Source organism: Tamandua tetradactyla, chromosome 9 (assembly GCF_023851605.1).
Source record: "Tamandua tetradactyla isolate mTamTet1 chromosome 9, mTamTet1.pri, whole genome shotgun sequence".
Taxonomy (NCBI): Eukaryota; Metazoa; Chordata; class Mammalia; order Pilosa; family Myrmecophagidae; genus Tamandua; species Tamandua tetradactyla.
This window is the reverse complement of record NC_135335.1, coordinates 61,656,016-61,677,536: the sequence shown is the minus strand read 5'-3', so window position 1 is coordinate 61,677,536 and position 21,521 is coordinate 61,656,016. Positions and strand designations below refer to the sequence as shown.

The window sequence follows — 21,521 nt, the reverse complement described above, 5'->3', positions numbered from 1 at the left end:
AATATACCGACCAACACAGCCACAAACAAAACATGAAAAAACAATGAAATCACTGGACCCCATAAACCTCAGGCTGGTGGTCACAACTTTATCACAACAGTGAGTTCCCTTTCTTAATCTTATGCTGCAGATGACTGGTAGACCAAAGGCAGCAAGTCAATAGTGCTCAGAACAGAAGAATGCCTAGAAATTTCAATTTTCTGCTGAAAAAAATTATTTAATAAATTGGTATTCTTCATAATAAATGGTTTTCTTAGAGCTAAAATGCAAGCATACAATCTTCTAAAATATAGGTAACAGTACAAATTGTTATTTTGTGTTTGGCAATCAAAATACAGAGAGCATATAAAGCCCATTTTCTCAAGGCAAGGAAATGTTGAGTATTGAGACTCATGTAGGGACCACGTATGTATAAATAAAAGAATTAATAAAAGTTTTATGTTCTATTAGAGAGGAAAAAGCTCTGGATTTGATTAGAAGAATTAAGCTGGGCCAAAAATAAGTATATATTTGGCATTATGCTTGTTACTAGGCCAAAAATAAGTCTGTATTTTTGGAATTATGCTTGTTGCTGGGCCAAAAATAAGTCTATATTTTTTGGCATTATGCTTGTTGCTAGGCCAAAAATAAGTATATATTTGGCATTATGCTTGTTGCTGTAAGAACTAATTATGCATTTAAGATATTCATTGATCCACAAATGTAAAGTAGATAATACATTCGAAGATCTCAACATTTATCAATTATAGTTTCTAATAAGAAAAGAGAATGATATTAAATTATTTGAACAGCATTTGACCTCCACATGAGGGTTACTTTAATGGAATTGCTGCCAAGCCCAAAATGTGAGAACATGAAGTCATTTGTGAACCTTGTGTTTAAAATCAGGAGTATAATTTTATAGTAATGTCTTCAATTTGGCAAGAATGACTGAGCACAAGTTTGGGCTAATATTAAGTCTCAGTTATAACACAATAATATATTTTTGGGAGGTTTTATATTCCAGTAGTAGAGTTAAGGGCCCTAATAGGTCAGTTATGAGGAAGCTTAGCTGTGTATTTATTGTTTCATAATGAAAGAGAACATTGTAACTTATATTCATGAAATATGAACAGTTTTGTTCATTTTTGCAGGCACACAGGATGTTCACCAAATATCAATCATGTAAGATATTTTCTTTTATGAGTCTGGCATGCTTTTAACTAGGTCTGGAACTGTATCCCCTGCAAAGAAAGAAAACAGATTTCAGATATAGCAACTATTTGCCATGGACAGTTGAATTCTCTCAAACACTGTTTTAGTTTCCTAGGCTACTCAAACAAATACCATGCAATGGGTTGGCTTAAGAATTTATTAGCTTATGATTTTGAGGCTAGAAAAAGCCCAAATCAAGATATCCTCAAGACAATGCTTTCTTCATGAAGCCTGCCATTCTGGGGATGACTGCCTGCAATCCTCAGTCCTGGACTTCTCTGTCACATGACAATGGCAATGGTGGCCTCTCCTTTCTCTTCTGGGTTCTAGGTTTTGTGATCCATTGAGTTTAAGCTGTATGCTTCCTATGATATCCTCTTTGTACTTATAAAGGCCTCCAGTAATAAGATTAAGACCCATCCTGATGGGGCCGCATGTTAAATGATATAACATCTTGAAGATATCTTATTTGCAACACCAACAATGATGGATTACATTTATGAATGTGTTTTTCTAGGGTACAAATAGCCTCAAACCAGTACAATTATCCAATTTGCTTATTAAATCTTTGAAAATATTGCACCAACTTTGATGGTCTCCCTTCCCCATGTGTAACTGCTGGAATAATAAAATCAAAGTGTCAAATGCGTGAAGCTTCTCAGCTCACCTCTAATGCACCTTTCCTGACTGAAGGATTTTCCAAGTTGTTACTATTCTTCTTGCACTATTTTATTTAACTATAAGCTAAAAGAAGAGGCAATGAATCAAATTCATAGAATAAACTGACATAATAAATTTGGTACTTGAAATTCTTGAATATTAAGAAAATGTCTATTTTCCCCATTCTGAACTATTAGAATTAAGGCAATATTTTATAGGTTTCCAAGATGAAATAAAAATTTACAAACATAAAATTTTAAACTGGAATTATACTTTGTGCCTTTATCCCTGGAAAGTAGAATACAGTGGAATAAGGTCTACAGTCAATTGAGAAAAAAAGGAGTGTAACTCAAGAATCTTAAACCCAAAGAAATATAATTGACATATGAAGGTTAAAAGCAAATTAGTCAAGGTTATGCACTGTGATGGTGAGGTTCTGGTGTCAACCTGTCCAAGTGATGAGGCCCAGCTGTTTGGTCAGGCAAGCCCTGGCCTCACCATTGCTGCAAGGATATTTTGTGACTGATTGATAAACCAGAAGTCTGGTGTATTAAATCATCAGTCAGTTGATTCCATTTGTCCCTGATTATATCTAGGATCAACCTCGGCAGGACTCCCACAGTCAGATAATCCAATCAGCACAAAGCTTTTAAAGAATAAGAGAGATACTTTCTCTGCATCTTCAGCCATGAGCCTCTTCTGTGGAGTTCATCACCATTAGATTCTGCTAAATTTTTTTGCTTATACAAGGTAAAACTCTGGGTGAAAGTGTTTTTGACATCTTTATGGACTTTTGTTGAATTAAGCAGTATAATGGTGTTGGCTGTTTGTTGTTAGATAAACTGAATACAGTGATGAGGGAAAGGGATGAACTGAAAAGGCTCAAATTTGCTAAATAAACTTGTAATGGCCTACCTTGAAGGAAACAACTTCTCAGATTCCAGTCTCCTCAGAGGATTCTGAGGAGAATCCTGATCAGACTGAATTTATTGATATGGGCTCAGTAAGCAGAGATTCTGCATTCAGTGTTGCAGCTCAAGTGATTACAAAGGGCATTGACAGTTTGTTTGGATGGTTTGCTGAAACATGAATCAAAAGGTGGCTGATGTTAGCTGAGGTCAAAATGCCTGAACTGCTCTGATATAGTGTAGATGAAGTGATGCAGAGGGTTAGAGAAATGGAATGTTAGAATGGATTTATCATGGAAGACCTACTCATATACCCAAGGAATGTATAGAGGGCACAACTTTCACCAGAACCTTGTGAAATAAGTTCATGGCACTAGCTCTATCATTCCTGTAGTTGCCCTTCTCTGTAAGTCAGATATTACTGTAGAAACTGCTGTCACTGAGCTGGGATCCTTAAACACAATATGGATGATCAGATCTCAAGTTGGCAGAAGCTGTGTGGAGGAAGTTAATCACCATAGACAAGGTGGGCATGGCCACCATAATGGGCAACAGATTCAAAGCAGCGGTCAAAATAATCTAACTTTCAGAGACTTGTGGTGTTGGCTAATAGATCGTGGAGTACCAAGAAGTAAAAGAAAAATGGGAAGGCTACTGAATTCTTGTTTGAGCTGTATAAGCAGAATTCTAGGTCAAGTGAACAGAAGTATAACTTGAATTAGAAAAACAGAGAGTCATGGCCCCTTAATCAATTTCCAGAGTTAAGACAGTTTACAGACCTGGAGCCCCTCAATTGAAGGGAAGGCTGTGTATGCTTGGAATCAGGCCCTTTTACACTGCTCAAAATTTACAATGTTAACCTTATTTCCAGCCTTCCCCATGGAGACCTAAGGAAATTTACCCGATGACTGTGCACTGGAGAAAAGGAAATGATCAGATATTTCAGGAATTATTAGATACTGGCTCAGAGGTGACACTAATTCCAGAAGACACAAAATATTACTCTGTCCACCAGTCAGAATAGGGGCTGGTGGAGGCCATGTGATCAGTGGAGTTTTAGCTCAGGTATATCTCACAATGGGCCCAATGGGTCTCTGGACCCATTCTGTGATCATTTCCCAGGTTTCAGATTGGAATCAACATACTCAGCAACTGGCAGAATTCCCACATTGGTTTTCTGACTCACGGAATGAGAGCTAAGATGGTAGGAAAGGCCAAGTGGAAGCCACTAGAACTGCCCCTACCCAGCAAAATAGTGAATCAGAGGCAATACTGGATTCCTGGAGAGATTGCAGAGATCAGTGCCACTCTTAAGGACTTGAAGGATGCAGGGATGGTGATTTCCACTATATCCCCATTCAACTCTCCTATTTGGCCTGTGCAGAAAACAGATGGAACTTGGAGGATGACAGTGGATTATCATAAACTTCACCAGGTGGTGACTCCAATTGCAGCTGCAGTTCCAGATGTGGTATCATTACTCGAGCAATCAGTACATCCCCCGCTGCCTGATATGTAGCTAATCTGGCAAATATTTTTTTCTCAATAAAAAAGTATTTTTTTTGAGAATACAGTCAGGACCACCAGAAACAGTTTGCAATCACCTGGTAAGGCCAGTGGTTTACCTTCACTGTTTGGCCTCAGGGGTATATCAACTCTCCAACCCTATAGTCACAATCTTGTTCACAGGGACCCTGATCATTCCTCCCATAGGACATCACACTGCTGCATTATATTATAATATCATGCTGATTGGAACTAGTGAGTAAGGAGTAGCAATTACTGTAGTCTTATTGGTCAGGGGATGGGAAATAAATCTAACAAAAATACAGGGGTCATCCACCTCTGTGAAATTTCTAGGTGTCCAGTGTTGTGGGACATATTGTGAAGGATAAGTTATTGAATCTGGCCCTTCCTTTGAGTGAAAAACAGGCACAACACCTAGTTTGCTTCTTTTGATTTTGGAGACGACATATTCCTCATTTGGGCTTGCTCATCTAGCCCATTTACCCAGTGACCAGTAAAGCTTTTAGTTTCAAATAGGAACCAGAACAAAAGGATGCTCTGCAAAAGTTCCAGGCTGCTGTGCAAGCTATCCTGCCACTTGGACCATGTGATCCAGCAGATCCAATGGTCCTTGGAGTGTCAGTGGCAAATAGAGATGCTGTCTGGAGCCTTTGACAGGTCCTTATAGGAAAATCACAATGCAGACCCTTAGGATTTTAGAACAAAGTTTTATCATCTGCTGTAAATAACTACCCACCTTTTGAGTAACAGCTTTTAGCCTGCTATTGAGATTTAGTAGAGACTAAATGTTTAACCATGTGCCACCAGGTTTAACATGAGACCTAAGTTGCCTGTCATGAGCTGGGTATTGTCTGACCCGTCAAGCCATAAAATTGGGCACGCACAACACTCTATCATAAAGTAGAAATGGTATATTAGAGATAAGACTCGAACAGGTCCTGAAGGCACAAGTAAAATCACATGAGGAAGTAGCACAAATGCCCATAGTCCCTACACTTGCCACATTACCTTCCCTTCCCAAACCAGAGTTATGGCTTCTTGGAGAGTTCCTTACAGTCAGGCCTCGTTTATAGGTGGTTGTGCATGATATGCAGGGACCACCCAGAAGTTGAGAGCTGCAGTATTGCAACCCCATTCTGGCTTGTCCTTAAAGAAGAGTGGTGAGGGAAAATCTTCCCAGTGGTCAGAACTTCAAACAATGCACCTGGTTGTTCATTTTGTTTGGAAGAGAACTGGCCAGAGGTGTGTTTGTATACTGACTCCTGGGCTGTTGCTAATGGTTTGGCTGTATTGTCACAGACTTAGAAGGAGCATGATTAGAAAATTGGTGCCAAAAATGTGTGGGAAATAGATATGTGGATAGGCCTTTCTGAGTGGAGAAAGAACATGACGATATCTGTGTCCCATGTGAATGCTCACCAATAGGTGACTTCAGCAGAGGATGGTTTTAATAATCAAATTGATAAGATGACCTGCCCTCTGGATACAAGTCATCCTCTTTCTTAAGCCTCTCTTGCCATTTCCCAATGGGTTCATGAACAAAGTGAGTATGGTGGTAGGGATGGATGTTATTCACAGGCACAGCAACATGGACTTTCACTCAGCAAGGCTGACCTGGTTGCATCCACTGTTGAGTGCCTAATTTGCTAGCAGTGGAGACCCACACACAGTTCCCAATATGGCACCAATTCCCAAGGTGCTCAGCCTGCTACCTGGTGACAGGTTGATTACATTAGACCATTTCCGACATGGAAGCGGCAGTGATTCGTTTTAACTGGATATGGATTTGCATTCCCTGCACAGAATGGTTCCACAAAAACTAACATCCATGGACTTACAGAATGCCTTGTCCACTATCATGGTTTTCTACACAGTAGTGCTTCTGATGAAGGAATCCATTTCACAGCAAATGAATTTTGGGAATGGGCACATGCTCATGGAATTCTCTGGTCTTACCATATTTCCCCAGCATCCAGAGGCAGCTGGATTGATAGACTGGTGGAATAGCCATTTGAAAACCCAATTATGGTGCCAACTAGGTAGCTATACCTTGCAGAGCTGAGGCAGTGTTCTCCAGGAAGCTGTGTATGTTCTGAATCAGTGTCAATTCTATGGTGCTGTTTCTCCAACAGTCAGGAGTCACCAGTCCAGAAATCAAGGAGTAGAAATGGGAGTGGTACAACTCAGTATCACACTTAGTGTTCCACCAGGAAAGTTTTTTATTCCTATCTCTGAAACCTTAAGCTCTGCTGGTCTGTAGGTTTTAGTCCCAAAAGGAGTGCTCCTTCCAGGAGACAGAACAATGATTCCATTGAACTGGAAATTAAGACTGCCACCTGGCCGCTTTGGGCTTCTTATGCCACTGAATCAACAGGCATGAAGGGGGATTACTATTCTGCCTGGGGATATTGATTCTGACTATAAAATGGAAATAGACTGTAACTACACAATGGGGATAAAGAAGAGTTTTCCTGGAATACAGGAGATCCCCTAGGGCATCTCTTACTATTATCATGCCCTGTGATTAAAGTCAATGGAACATTGCAACAATACAATCCAGGCAGGACTATCAATGGCCCAGAACTTCAGTAATGAAGGCTTTGGTCACCTTACCTCGCAAAAAAATCACATTCATCTGAAGTGCTTGCTGAAGGTAAAGGAAACATGGAATGGATAGTAGAGGAAGGTAGTGATAAATATGACCACATGACCATTATAGAAATAAGGACTGTTGATTGTATGACTATTTCCTCCAATTTGTCATGAGAATCTTGCATTTGTCCATAAGGAAATATCTTCTTTTTCTCTTGTCATATGACATAAGTTGTATTGTTCATTTTGTAGTATTTAAGTCATAGGATATGACATTAACAGTGAATGTTACCTAAGGACTTGCACCCTATTCTGGAGAGGTGTAGTGTGTTTCCAGTTGTACACAGGACAATTGAGCATTGTTAGGTAAAATTTATGTCTGTTATTGTGTTGTATTTAGAGATTAAGCGTGTTTCTAGGTGAGACACATAACTGCAAGTTGATAAGGGGTGGATTGTGGTGGTTTAGGTTTTGGTGTCAACTTAGCCAAGTGATGAGTTCCAGTTGTCTTGTCAGATAAGCACTGGCCTGGCCATGGTTGCAAGGGTATTTCATGGCTGGTTGATAAACCAGAGGTCTGGTGTATTAAATCATCAGTCAGTTGATTGCATCTGTGGCTGATTATATCTGCGATCAACAAAGGCAAATTTCCCACAATGAGATAATTTAATTAGTTAAAGGCTTTTAAAGGAGAACAGAGACTCTCTCAGTGCTTCTTCAGCCAATGAACCTCTCCTGTGGAGTTTATAAGGGCACTTCATGGGAACTGCCAGCTTCACAGCCTGCCCTACAGATTTTGGACTCTTTCATTCCTACGGTTGCATGAGAGACTTTTATAAATCTCATGTTTACAGATCTCTCTTGTTGGTTCTGTTTTTATCGAGACCCCTGACTGCCAAATGCACAAATAAGCAAATTCAGCATTCATCTATCTCTGTATTATATGAAGAATATCCAATCAAACAAAAAATGATTCCAAAACGTTTCTAATTGGGCGACAATAATGAAAAGGAAAAAAGAAAAGGAAAAACAGGGAGAAAATAAACAGTGTATTCACTCTTAAGTACTTAAATATTTACTATGCTTTTTTTTTTTTATTTTTTTATTAACGGAAAGAAAAAAAAAAGAAATTAACACAACATTTAGAAATCATACCATTCTACATATGCACTCAGTAATTCTTAACATCATCACATAGATGCATGATCATTGTTTCTTAGTACATTTGCATCGGTTTAGAGGAACTAGCAACACAACAGAAAAAGATATAAAATGTTAATATAAAGAAAAGAAATAAAAGTAGTAGTAATAGTAAAAAACAACAACAACAAACAAACCAACAAGCAAACAAAAACAAAAAAAACCCTATAGCTCAGATGCAGCTTCATTCAGTATTTTAACATGATTACTTTACAATTAGGTATTATTGTGCTGTCCATTTTTGAGTTTTTGTATCTAGTCCTGTTACACAGTCTGTATCCCTTCAGCTTCAATTACCCATTGTCTTACCCTGTTTCTAACTCCTGCTGAACTCTGTTACCAATGACATATTTCAAGTTTATTCTCGAATGTCCGTTCACATCAGTGGGACCATACAGTATTTGTCCTTTAGTTTTTGGCTGGATTCACTCAGCATAATATTCTCTAGGTCCATCCATGTTATTACATGGTTCATAAGTTTATCTTGTCTTAAAGCTGCATAATATTCCATCGTATGTATATACCACAGTTTGTTTAGCCACTCTTCTGTTGATGGAGATTTTGGCTGTTTCCATCTCTTTGCAATTGTAAATAATGCTGCTATAAACATTGGTGTGCAAATGTCCATTTGTGTCTTTGCCCTTAAGTCCTTTGAGTAGATACCTAGCAATGGTATTGCTGGGTCGTATGGCAATTCTATATTCAGCTTTTTGAGGAACCGCCAAACTGCCTTCCACAGTGGTTGCACCCTTTGACATTCCCACCAACAGTGGATAAGTGTGCCTCTTTCTCCGCATCCTCTCCAGCACTTGTCATTTTCTGTTTTGTTGATAATGGTCATTCTGGTGGGTGTGAGATGATATCTCATTGTGGTTTTGATTTGCATTTCTCTAATGGCCAGGGACATTGAGCATCTCTTCATGTGCCTCTTGGCCATCCGTATTTCTTCTTCTGGTAGGTGTCTGTTTAAGTCTTTTTCCCATTTTGTAATTGGGTTGGCTGTCTTTTTGTTGTTGAGTTGAATAATCTCTTTATAAATTCTGGATACTAGACCTTTATCTGATATGTCGTTTCCAAATATTGTCTCCCATTGTGTAGGCTGTCTTTCTACTTTCTTGATGAAGTTCTTTGATGCACAAAAGTGTTTAATTTTGAGGAGCTCCCATTTATTTAGTTCCTTCTTCATTGTTCTTGCTTTAGGTTTAAGGTCCATAAAACCACCTCCAGTTGTAAGATCCATAAGATATCTCCCAACATTTTCCTCTAACTGTTTTATGGTCTTAGACCTAATGTTTAGATCTTTGATCCATTTTGAGTTAACTTTTGTATAGGGTGTGAGAGATGGGTCTTCTTTCATTCTTTTGCATATGGATATCCAGTTCTCTAGGCACCATTTATTGAAGAGACTGTTCTGTCCCAGGTGAGTTGGCTTGACTGCCTTATCAAAGATCAAATGTCCATAGATGAGAGGGTCTATATCTGAGCACTCTATTTGATTCCATTGGTCGATATATCTATCTTTATGCCAATACCATGCTGTTTTGACCACTGTGGCTTCATAATATGCCTTAAAGTCAGGCAGGGTGAGACCTCCAGCTTCGTTTTTTTTCCTCAAGATGTTTTTAGCAATTCGGGGTACCCTGCCCTTCCAGATAAATTTGCTTATTGGTTTTTCTATTTCTGAAAAATAAGTTGTTGGGATTTTGATTGGTATTGCATTGAATCTGTAAATCAATTTAGGTAGGATTGACATCTTAACTATATTTAGTCTTCCAATCCATGAACACGGTATGCCCTTCCATCTATTTAGGTCTTCTGTGATTTCTTTTAACAGTTTTTTGTAGTTTTCTTTATATAGGTTTTTTATCTCTTTGGTTAAATTTATTCCTAGATATTTTATTCTTTTAGTTGCGATTGTAAATGGGATTCGTTTCTTGATTTCCGCCTCAGCTTGTTCATTACTAGTGTATAGAAAAGCTACAGATTTTTTAATGTTGATCTTGTAGCCTGCTACTTTGCTGTACTCATTTATTAGCTCTAGTAATTTTGTTGTGGATTTTTCTGGGTTTTCTACATATAGTATCATATCGTCTGCAAACAGTGATAGTTTTACTTCTTCCTTTCCAATTTTGATGCCTTATATTTCTTTTTCTTGCCTAATTGCTCTGGCTAGAACTTCCAACACAATGTTGAATAATAGTGGTGATAGTGGACATCCTTGTCTTGTTCCTGATCTTAGGGGGAAAGTTTTCAATTTTTCCCCATTGAGGATGATATTAGCTGTGGGTTTTTCATATATTCCCTCTATCATTTTAAGGAAGTTCCCTTGTATTCCTATCTTTTGATGTGTTTTCAGCAGGAAAGGATGTTGAATCTTGTCTGGGGCTGAAATAGTAAAAAGAAAAAAAATTCCAGCTCTCTTGGAGTGTAGAGAGAGAGAGAGAGAGAGAGAGGGAGAGAGAGAAATTAAAAAAAAAAAAAAAAACTTAGAAAATCATGTAACATGTCAGGGGTCGATGAGTGCTATGAAGGAAATTAAGCAAAGTAAGGGTACAGTTAGTGCTTCTGAATGTTCTTTTAGAGAGTGGTGAGGGAGGACATCAGAGAAGAAGCAGTTTGAGCAAAGTCCAGGTTGAAGAGTATGTTTACAGGTTTCTGGGAGGAGAAGCATTCCAGAGGAAAGAATAGTGAGTGTAAACACTGGCATGCTGCATGATAAATGCACAGTAATATATTTCAAAGATCAAGAAAATAGGCCCTCAGAATAGTCTGCCTTTTGTTTATATGCATGTGTTCTTATTTTTCAATAGTTTTTGACTTTTTACTAAAAGTAAAAATTAACTTCAATTAATTAAATCAGTAGTTAAGAATAAGATTGTTGGGTGGTGCGATGGTGACTCAGTGACAGAATTCTCACCTGCCATGCCAGATACCCAGGTTTGATTCCTGGAGCCCGCCCATGCAAAAAAAAAGATCAGATTGTATATATAAAATGTGCAATATTTTAGAAATATTCTCTTAATTTTTACTTTTTAATACCTCAAGATTTTGACACATCTATTTTAATAGAATTTTTGAGATTTAATTTATGTACAATTCAAAGCATTTGTTAGTAAGATTTCATGTGTTTTGACAGGTATATACACCTGTGAAATCATCACAGGTAAGATACAGAACAATTCCATTTCTCTCAAAAGTTTCCCTGTGCTTCTTTATGCTTCACCAGGCCCTCTATACCTAGCACCAGACAACCACTTATCTGCTCTATGTCATCAGAAATTAATTTTCCTTTTCCAGAGCTTTATTCACATAAATAATTATTCCATGCTCTTTTACGTCTGACTTCTTTCATTTATCATAATGATTGGGAAATTTCATGCTATTTTATATATTAACACTTATTTATTGTGAACTACTATTCATTGTTAGCATATATTGCACACTCCATATTTTTGTTTTTAAATTTTAACTTTTATATTGATATCTTTGATTGATTTCAAATTAATTTTATCATATGGTGTGGATAAGAGTTGAGGTTGTTTTTTAATGTTTAAGTATCCAATTATTCCAGTCTCATGTATTGCAAAGATTATCATTTCTCCATCAAATTGTGTTTGCAACTATTTAAAAATTTTTTTTCAAATACTATGAGTCTATATTTAGAATCTTTATTATGTTTCAGTAATCTAATGTCTATCTTTATGCCTATACCATATTCTTTTGTTACTGTAGCTGTGTAAGTCCTGAAATAAGCCAGTTAAGTCTTCAAATTTTAATTTTTTAAATTTAATTGTTTGGGCTATATCAAGCCCTCTGCCTTTCCATGTAAATTTTCTAATCAATTTTTAATTTCCACAGAAAAGACTGCCGTGATTGTGATTGTGAGTGAATTATATCTATAGCTCAATTTGAGAGAGCTATCATCTTTAAAAAATTTCAGATTTCCAATCAATTATTTAGGTTTTACCTTATCTTTTCAGGAAATCATTATAGATATTAGTGCATAGTTCTACAAAATATTTTGTGTACTTTTTCTCATTGTTTCATGTTTTTTTATTATATTGGAAAAGATCATTTTAAAATTGCACTGTGTGTTCAATGCTAATAAAGAAAAAAATGCAACTGGCTTTTGTATATTTACCAGGTATCTTGTGATCTATTTGAACTCACTTCTCAGTTCTAGCAGTTTTTTTTTAACTACTAGAAGATTTTCTTCCTAGACGATCATGTCATCTCTGAATAAAGACAGTCTTTATTCCTCTTTTTGGATCTGTGTGCATTTCATTCTCATTCTTGCCTCATTGCCTTAGCTAGACCCTTTTGCACAATATTAAACATAAGATATACAAGTGACCATCTTTACCTTGTTTCACACGTAAGAAGAAAAGCATCTGGACTTCTACCATTTAGGTAGGAGTTTAGCTGAATATTTTACAGAGTTGACACATCAAGTTGAGAAAGTGTGTTTGTCTCCACATTTGCAGAGTTTTTATCATGAGTAGATTTTGATTTTTTTCTGTTCTTGATTGTTTTCCTGGATTTAATTTTCTGTTTTTGATTGTTTTCCTGGATCTACTGAGTTGAATGTGTGTAGGTGTGTGTGCTTACTTATTTGTTTACTTTTCTCTCTCTTAACCTTTTTCTGCATGAAGTATATGGTTTAATCCACTTTTGCATTTTAGGGATAACATTTAGTCATGATGGACTATCCTATTTTATATATTAATGGATTTTATAAAATGTTTTAAGGATTTTTATGCTTATTTGTATGTGGGCTTTGGTTTGTGGTTTTCTGTTCTTAAAGTATTTTTATCTGGTTTTGGGAAAAGGGAAACACCCTCATAGAATACTTTAAGAAGTGTTTTTTCAATTTCATTTTATTCCACTTCATTCCATTTATTTTCTACTCTTTCTAACCTACTCTATTCTACTCCTCTATTCTGGAAAAGTTTACACAGAATTTGGTATTATTTCTTTTTTATAGAAGAGGCAGAAGTCACTGCGTAAGCAAGCTATATGTATCTGGAGTTTCTTGGTGGAAGGTTTTGAATTATACATTTAATTCATTTATTAGGTGTATGATTATTCTTGTCATCTATTGTTTTTTAGCTTGAGATTTGAAAGTACATGTCTTTCAATTAATTTGCCCATTTAATCTAAATTGTATTTTAGTTACAAAACTTCTCAGTGTATTACTGTTATTCTTTTCATTTCTGTAATCTTTAGAGTTTTATATTCTTACAGTCTTTGTATTGATAATTTGTTGATTCTCCCTTGTTTTTCCTGGTCAGTTTGGCTAAATGTTTGCCAGTTTTATTGATATTTTCAAAAATGACCTTCAATTTCCTGTTTTTTTCTATTATTTTTCTGACATATGTCGTTGATTTCCGCTTTTAGTATTTACTTATTTACACTTACTTTGGTTTTAATTTATCGCTGTTGTTTACTCTTTGATCTTTATATGGCTACATGGTTCATTCATTGTAGAAATTCTTGATAGTTGTTTAAGTTTCTCGGAGTCACTTTGATATCTTTGAAGTTTGTTTTAAATTTCCAGGACAGTTCTGAGCAGCTTTTAGGTGAAGACTCAGCAAATAATTGTGTGAAGACTTTGCCCATTATGAAGTATATGAAGAAATCTTTTCTGTTTTCTGCTGAGAACAAGACTATTCTAAGTCCTGCCTCATCTCCAGGGGATTACTCAGCCCAATCCCTTTTTATGGCTATTTTGCTCCCAGTTGGTAATTTCTTCATACGAATGTGCAGATCTGTTCTTATTCAAAGACCCTAGAGACCCCCTGTATCAGTCAGGGTCCTCAGAGAAATAGTACACATGCAAACATCCATTTATATGCATATATGCTCATCTACATATACAATATATGCATATATTTATTTTAAGGAATTGGCTCACATAATTGTGGAGCCTAACATGTCCTGAATCCAAAGGGCAGGACAGCAGGCTGGAAACTCAAGAAGAAATCTATGTAGCAGACTTGAGTCAGAAAAAAATCTCTTTCGTTCTTAAGGCACTCATTGAAGGAGGCACTCACAATATTGTAGATCTGCTACTTTATTTAAAGTAAACTGATGGTAGATGCTAAGTACATCTACATAATATCCTCAAAGAAACCTCAAGATTAGTATTTGATTCATTAACTGGGTACCATGACTTAGTTAAGTTGAAATGTAAAATTAATCATACTACCCTTCCAGAGATCTCTGGTTATGACTTTCTCTGCAACTTACTCCTCTCGTACTCTGGCATTAAAAGTCATGTCAATTTGGCCTCTGAATTCTCTCGCTTCAAATCTACAAAAATATTAGGCTCGTTTTCTTCCCTTTCCCAGTGCTGAAACTCTTTTAAGGTGGTTATTTGGGACTACTTTTTTAAGGGATCAGTGGTCTGTGCCTTTGATTTTGCAATGTCTTAAAATGATTCATTTATTTTTGTTTAGATTTTTAGCTGTTTGAAGAAGAAGAGTGAATACAGTACCTTTTTTTACATCATTGCTGGAAGTAAAACTTGTGCAATTTTTTGTTCAGTTCTTTCTTCAGAAAAATAGATTTTTTGATGTATCTTTGAGTACAAAAATTCAATTTTTCCTAACATCTCCAATGTGCTATAAGTCTAAACAGTCATCTGAAGTACAGACGGGGTCAAACACTGGCTAGGATAATAGTGAAGGTGGAGACATATGGTCAATACCTGGATAGATTTTAAAGCAGAACTAATCATATTGGCTGACATACTGGATGTGGAATATTGGAAAAGAGATGGAAAGGTGACTCCAAATTTTGTCTGAACACCTGAACGGATATAGGTGTCTACATTTGAGGTACTGACATAGCAAAGATTATGGAAGGAGTTGAGAGATCATATAAGTAAAGATGTCTATTTGAAAACAGTGACTACCTTGCAAAACATAGTAAAAGTGTCAACTTGTTTTCCTGAAACATACAGGGCATATAATAGGGAAAATTTTAAGTAGTGCTTAATTTTTAGTGACGCTGGGACGTTGGTGTAGGGATGGGAGGGGACAGTATAAAAGATTTCAAAAGTTTAACCGGGAAGAACAGTGAAGAGGAGAATATGAACCTGATGTACATTTATCACCTTTTCGGTGTTGGGGGCAGGGGACTAGGAATGCATTATTCTTTCCTGGTGGAATAAATAACGTGTCTTTTGATGATAACAAAGAATATCTTCTTCCCCAACAAGTGAATGGCTATGTTTGGCTTATTATGAGAACAAAGAATGAAAATATAGTCACTATGAAATCAAATATAAAGCAGCCTTTCTAAATAAACAAGGGGAAAAACTAAATGAACAGCTACCCGATCAAGCATATGGGAAAAACAAAGGAAAAATAAAGAGACAAAACAATGATCTAAAAGAGAAAATACCATAAAGCAGGATAGAAATAATAAAATAAAATGCATCCCAATTAAAGAAATAGACTCTCAATTATGTTAAAAAAAAAAAAAAAAAGCTCCAGGGTGGTGCAATGGCAGCGCAGAGGCAGAATTCTTGGCTGCCATTCTAGAGACCTGGTTTCGATTCCCAGAGCCTACCCATGTAAAAAGGAAAAAAAAAAAAAATTCCCAAATCAAAAAAACAAATCTCCTTTGTATTTGTGCCTGAATATAAGAGGTAAATACAAAAACAAAAGTTATTGAACACAAGAAAGACTTGCTAAAGTTACAAATATTGTACAAAACACCAGTAAATAAAATATATAATAGGAACAAAACTAAACACAATGTAGAAATTAAGTAATACACTTACTGAAATTCAAATATATATATATATACATAAACATTATGAATTCACATTCATACATACACATGATGAATTTTTTAAAAAATTAATTTGAATTAAATTTTTAATTTTTAACAAAAATTGATCATGTAATTGACTAAAAAAGAAAATTGTAATAAGTTGCATTACACATTTTCTGATGTCCTTAAATGACAATGTGATAACAAAATTAGAAAAAAATAAAATTTTAACACCTCAAAAATTAAACCATATGAAAGTTGAGACATATTTCTACATAACCTTCATTTCCAAAGAAATACACATTAAACATAGTTAAGCACAGAAGTTTGTCATCAGAAAGGCATGGTATTATCTGCTTTTATTCTTATAGAAAAATGGAAACTAAAGGAAGAACTTGCCTTAGGAAATAAGAAAACAGTAATTAATGTGGTCTATTTGTGAAATGAATGAAATATAATAGTAAATATTAGAATAGACACACTCAACAAATATTAGTTTATATATACCTATTATTTAATCAAACTCCTAATAAACTTCATGAGAGAGAAAGAGAGAAAGAGGGAGGGAAAGAGAGAGAGAGACAGAGAGAGAAAGAAGGAAAATAACCAAAATTGAGAATGTGAAAGCAGGTGAACCACATAAAGCTTAGTAATATAAATAATTGTATGCGAATATAGTCAAGTCCATGGCAGCATGTTTGAAAACTTGGAAATAACTACATATATTCTTAGCAAAATAAAAATCACTACTATCAATTCTCTGGATTAGGTAATTTAGCAACCAAAAAAGGTTTTAGCCTATTAAAATTCACGTGGATCAGATGAATTCATGAATAAATTTTATCTGAATTTTAAGGGGAAGTGAACCTGATGTTACTAAAAACAAAAACAAACAAAAAACTTCAAAACTAAAATTATGACTATATCAAATTAATTTTGGAAAACCAGTTCATTATGGAACTATCTAAAAAATGATACCATTTAAACTCGAGGTCAAAAGTTATAAATTCCACATCTCTATGACACTTACTGCATAGTAGAAGACAACTAGTGAGAAAAAGACAAGGACAGGAAAACTGCTTCCCAGCTTTTCCAGTACAGGCTCTTGTCCCTAACAGGTTCGGTTACCAGCAGGGAGGGGGGAGTGGATAGGGAACTGTGGCCCTACTTGACTGATCAGCCCTACTGCAGCAAGTTTGAAAGAAAGTGCAGGATTTCCTGGACAGGAAGCACATAAACTCCATCCATTTGAGAAACAAATCTCACAGTGTGTCAGTTTCATATCAAACTGTCCACCTGCCCCCTCATTTAAGGTGCAGAAGAAAGGCCTGAGCTTAAGGGACAGAAAGCTAAGAGTGTTTCTTCCAGTAGTCCAGAATTGGGGAGGTAAGTGACAGTCTCTTTGTTTATGAGCTAGGGAAGGAATATTAAGTAGGAAGAAGAATTACTCCCCACCACTCATCCCCACCCAGGGCCAAACATGTAATTAACCTCAGAATGCAATTGTGTACTTATGGGTGAATCTCATTTCTTTCTCCAAGTTGGAATACATTCCAATTCATGATTCACGAAGAGATCTTCCATATTAATAAAATTTGCATGGAATGATTTAATAACAAGTAAAATTTGGTGCTATACTACTTAAATTAGCATTCTAGTATTTCAGAGATTTATTTGGGGCTTCACTAAGAAAGATGTTTCATCATTTTGAAATGAATTTAGGAGCAAATGAAAAACTAGTATCATATTTCTCATTATAAAATGTATCCTAATCCAATCAGCACTCCTGTGAATATGAGATACTGTTTTTGAATGAATTTACATGGAATTACTCTCTTCACTCTATGAAGAGTAAAACAGCTGTGCATGATTAATGTTCCTATAATAAATTCTATGAGAATTTATTACAAATTGTCAACCACTATTAAAATGCTACCAAAATAATTTGTCATTGTTAAATTTCTAAATTCATAATGAATAGTTACCTACTTAATTAATCCCTCTTAAGATTATTGAATCCATTAGACTAACTGATTTGGTTCATTGACCAAGTGACAAAATATTTTGTAAAAACTGTGTTTTAAGTCTCTCAGTCAGCTGCTCTCCTTTGGAACATTGGATTTAGCCATGATCCAATATATTATTCATTTGGATATATGTATTTTTTGTAGAATTTTTGATTAAACTATTCAGCCTGAGGAATAATAACTAGCAATGTTTGTGCCTTAATATTCAATAAATTTGCAATTTGCTCCCTTTTGTCTTCCAGATTGCCAAGAGGGATGGTTTGCACATTTTCTCTACTTCATGGTAGCTGCATTTTCCTGATTACATAAAATGTGGTAGTTCTAAGAAATCGGTAACATTATCGCCTCTTTGAGACATTATATTGTTCCTTTACCTTCAACACAATATTGAAATTCAGAAATTTATATGTTTGTGAGTAACACACTTTAAATATGTAATCATTCATGAAAATATTTGTGACAAAATTATTATTTTAAGAATCTTTCAGAGTTTTCATCTCTCTTCCTCACTAATAAGTACACTGGGTTGGCTTACTCATTTCTTATCTTATGCAATCCACAAAGACATACTTCCCTCTTTCACAACAGTCTCTGGGGCATGTGAGATAAATAATGGGAAAAAAAAGTGCTAATTAGTAGGATAAATTTATACAGAACAGGATTGCAGAAAAAAAATTATCAGTTTTTTGTTAACTGTATGAACACATGTATGCAACTCAAAATTTCACATTTAAACCACATTCACATACGCATTTCAGTGGTAGTGATTACATTCACAATGTTATGCTACCATCCATTACCCCAATTTTTCATTATTCCGAACAAAAAACTCTGCACCTATCAAGCAATAATTCCCCCTTCCCCTCATCCCTCCAGTCTCTGGTAAGCCTGTAATATACTCTCTGTTTATATGGATTTCTTTATTCTAGTATAATGTCAGGGGGTTTTGATGAAGGAGTACCAGAATCATTACTATGGGGTATAAAGAGAGTATACAGGGAAAGAGAAAGATTCTAAAGAGCTCTGTATTTCACTATGTATTCAATGCCTGAACTATAGTATAAAGGTCCTAACTTACATACAAATCATTCTTTTAGTGCTAGACTCCAACTTTCTAACCAAAAGTACATTCTGTAACTGCATTGTGGATTTGGGTCCATGAGTCAGATATAGGGGCCATTTCAGCAGACATTTGGGCTTGATTATGGCAGGTAGCTGTAGCACAGTTAAAAGATGTGACTTAGGTCATGAACTGGCAGACTGGGCAACCCATAGTTTTACCAAAATCATACTGTTATTCACCCACCTAATCTTTCCAACAAGTTTTCACAACATCTGGAAACACACACTCTTGATGAAGTTCCAAAATGGCAGAATGAGTCCAGGATTTCTCTAGATATGTCACCGGGATAGTTTAACCTTTCAACAGTTGGTCTAGGTCAGAAACTGGTCTTTCTGTATCTGCAATGTCTCTAGCCCACTGGTCAGATTATGCCAGTAAATACAGACAACTAGATTTAATCAGCACTCTTTCTCTTCTTAAATACCTGGGCATGGCGTCAAGTCATTTGGGAAAAATAAAAAATTGTGTGAGGGATGGTTACTACACTTTCTTTACCACTGAGCTCTGCATTACGTGAGCCATGATTAGGACAATGTTTTACATATGCAATCACAATGGGTCAACATAGCTGAAGCAATAAATTCCAAATTAAAATAAAAACGTATTTGCTGTTTTCCTCTGTTGAAGCCTATTGTTTTTACATTCACCATAACAGTTCAACAGAGAAGGGAACAGAAACCTAATTTGCACAGCCATAGCATATGTGAAATATCTGGAAGAATTATGAAGAACAACTGCGTTGTAATGCACTTTCTCTAGTCATTGTCACTTTAGACCAATGGCCACCTGTGATTATTCTAAACATATCCCAACCCCTTAGCAATCATCATTCTCAAGATTGTTCGTACACTAACAACCTATGGCTATATGATACATTGCAGAAGCAATCCCAAATTGGTCTATTTTAAAGCATTTTTAATTTCTAATTCCATGGGATTTCCTAGGAAACATTGAAAATTCTTTCTAGGAACAATTTGGTGTTAACTTATTCTCCACATAAAATCAATACAAAATAAAACAAAACACACCTATCTTTTTCAATCTCTGCTGGTCAGGATGTTCTTTAATGTTAATACACACAAAAGGGATGCATTATATGTTACACCAACAGAAAGTCAATTGTATAGTACATAGCCACAAGAGTGCTACTACAATATTTGAAATTTGGATATGATTGCAAAGCAATATTTGACCAAATTCTCCTCTGTACTCCTCAGTATTTGCATAAGAGTGAGGTAATGAGATAAAATACTCATTAGTTTACAGGCTGCAAAAGCAAATGCTATGCAATGGGTTGCCTTAATAAGAATAATTTATTGGTTCCTGGTTTCAGAGCCTAGAAGGCTTTCTTCCTCCTGAAATTGATATCTTCTGGCTGGGTGACACTCTGTAGGGTTCCTTGGCTTTTCCATCACACGGTAGTGCACATGCAGCATTTTCTCTTGTTCTTCCAGTTCTGTTGATTTCTAGTTTCTTGCTGCACCATTGTGGCTTCTCTTCCCTGTCTGTTTTCCTTTGCTTTTAAGAACTTAAATGCTATTAGATTAAGGCCCACCCTTGATCAGTTTGGGCACACCTTAACTAGAAGCATCTTCAAAGAACCTCTTTACAAAGAACTTCACAGCCACAGGACCAGGGGGTGGGACATGAACATACCTTTTGTGGGCCAGGATTCAGTCCCCAATAATGGAATATAAGAGTGGTTTCTTTTTCCTCTTTTTTTGAATCCACAACTACAAAAACATTAAAACTCCAACAAAACACTCAGCCAAACACAAATGGACTAAACCACATTAAAAATCTATTAAAATAGTTCAAAATAAAACAGTCAACGTTTGCTAGAGCCCTTCAACTTAGCCACAACCTGATATTTTGTTACTTGTTTTTTTCTTTCAAATTAAAAAGTATCTAAGCAATTTACATAATATCCCTGAACCCATTTGTAAATAAAAATTAGTCTCCCTCACAACAATTTGCAACTGAATAGATTCCAAAGCTCTTTTCTAGATAGACAAGTTATTAAACAATAAGTTGTTTAATATTCATAAGAATAATGTAAAGGTGAATAAAGGACACTCACTACATAATTTTTAATGGCATTGTGGAATTTGGATTTAAAATTATGGCCTGCCATAGTGTTTTATGGTTTATAGATAATCAGAGATCTTAAAATTGATATGGAAGAAACTATACAAGTATGCAAGTGTTCATTCACGTCACTTGAACAGATTTCCTATAGTCATTATATTAGCTTTACAATGGAAAGAAATAGAAATTCAATTGTGTCTGTGTTAATATCTTTTTTTCTCTTTCCCTCCATATATATATATATATATATATATATATTCAACAGCACAAATATTATAGACTCCCTGATCATTTCCCAGGATGGGATCAAAGAAAAAAGGAATATTTAATTCACTGATAGTTATGTCAAAAATATAATCACACATACAGGACCAGACATATGTTTTACAGGAGACATAATTCAAAACCCCAAAAGTCAGC

At 35.6% G+C, this 21,521-nt stretch overlaps 1 long non-coding RNA gene across 3 annotated transcripts in view; it reads left to right on the top strand.

Moving 5' to 3' along the window:
* The window catches only part of LOC143647165 (uncharacterized), a 103,342-nt gene extending 82,001 nt beyond the window's left edge, over positions 1-21,341 (top strand). For all 3 annotated transcript variants that reach the window (XR_013157889.1, XR_013157888.1, XR_013157887.1), the window contains one exon: positions 18,133-21,341. This is a non-coding gene — a long non-coding RNA (uncharacterized LOC143647165). The remainder of the gene's footprint in view (positions 1-18,132) is intronic.
* Positions 21,342-21,521: the final 180 nt, after the last annotated feature.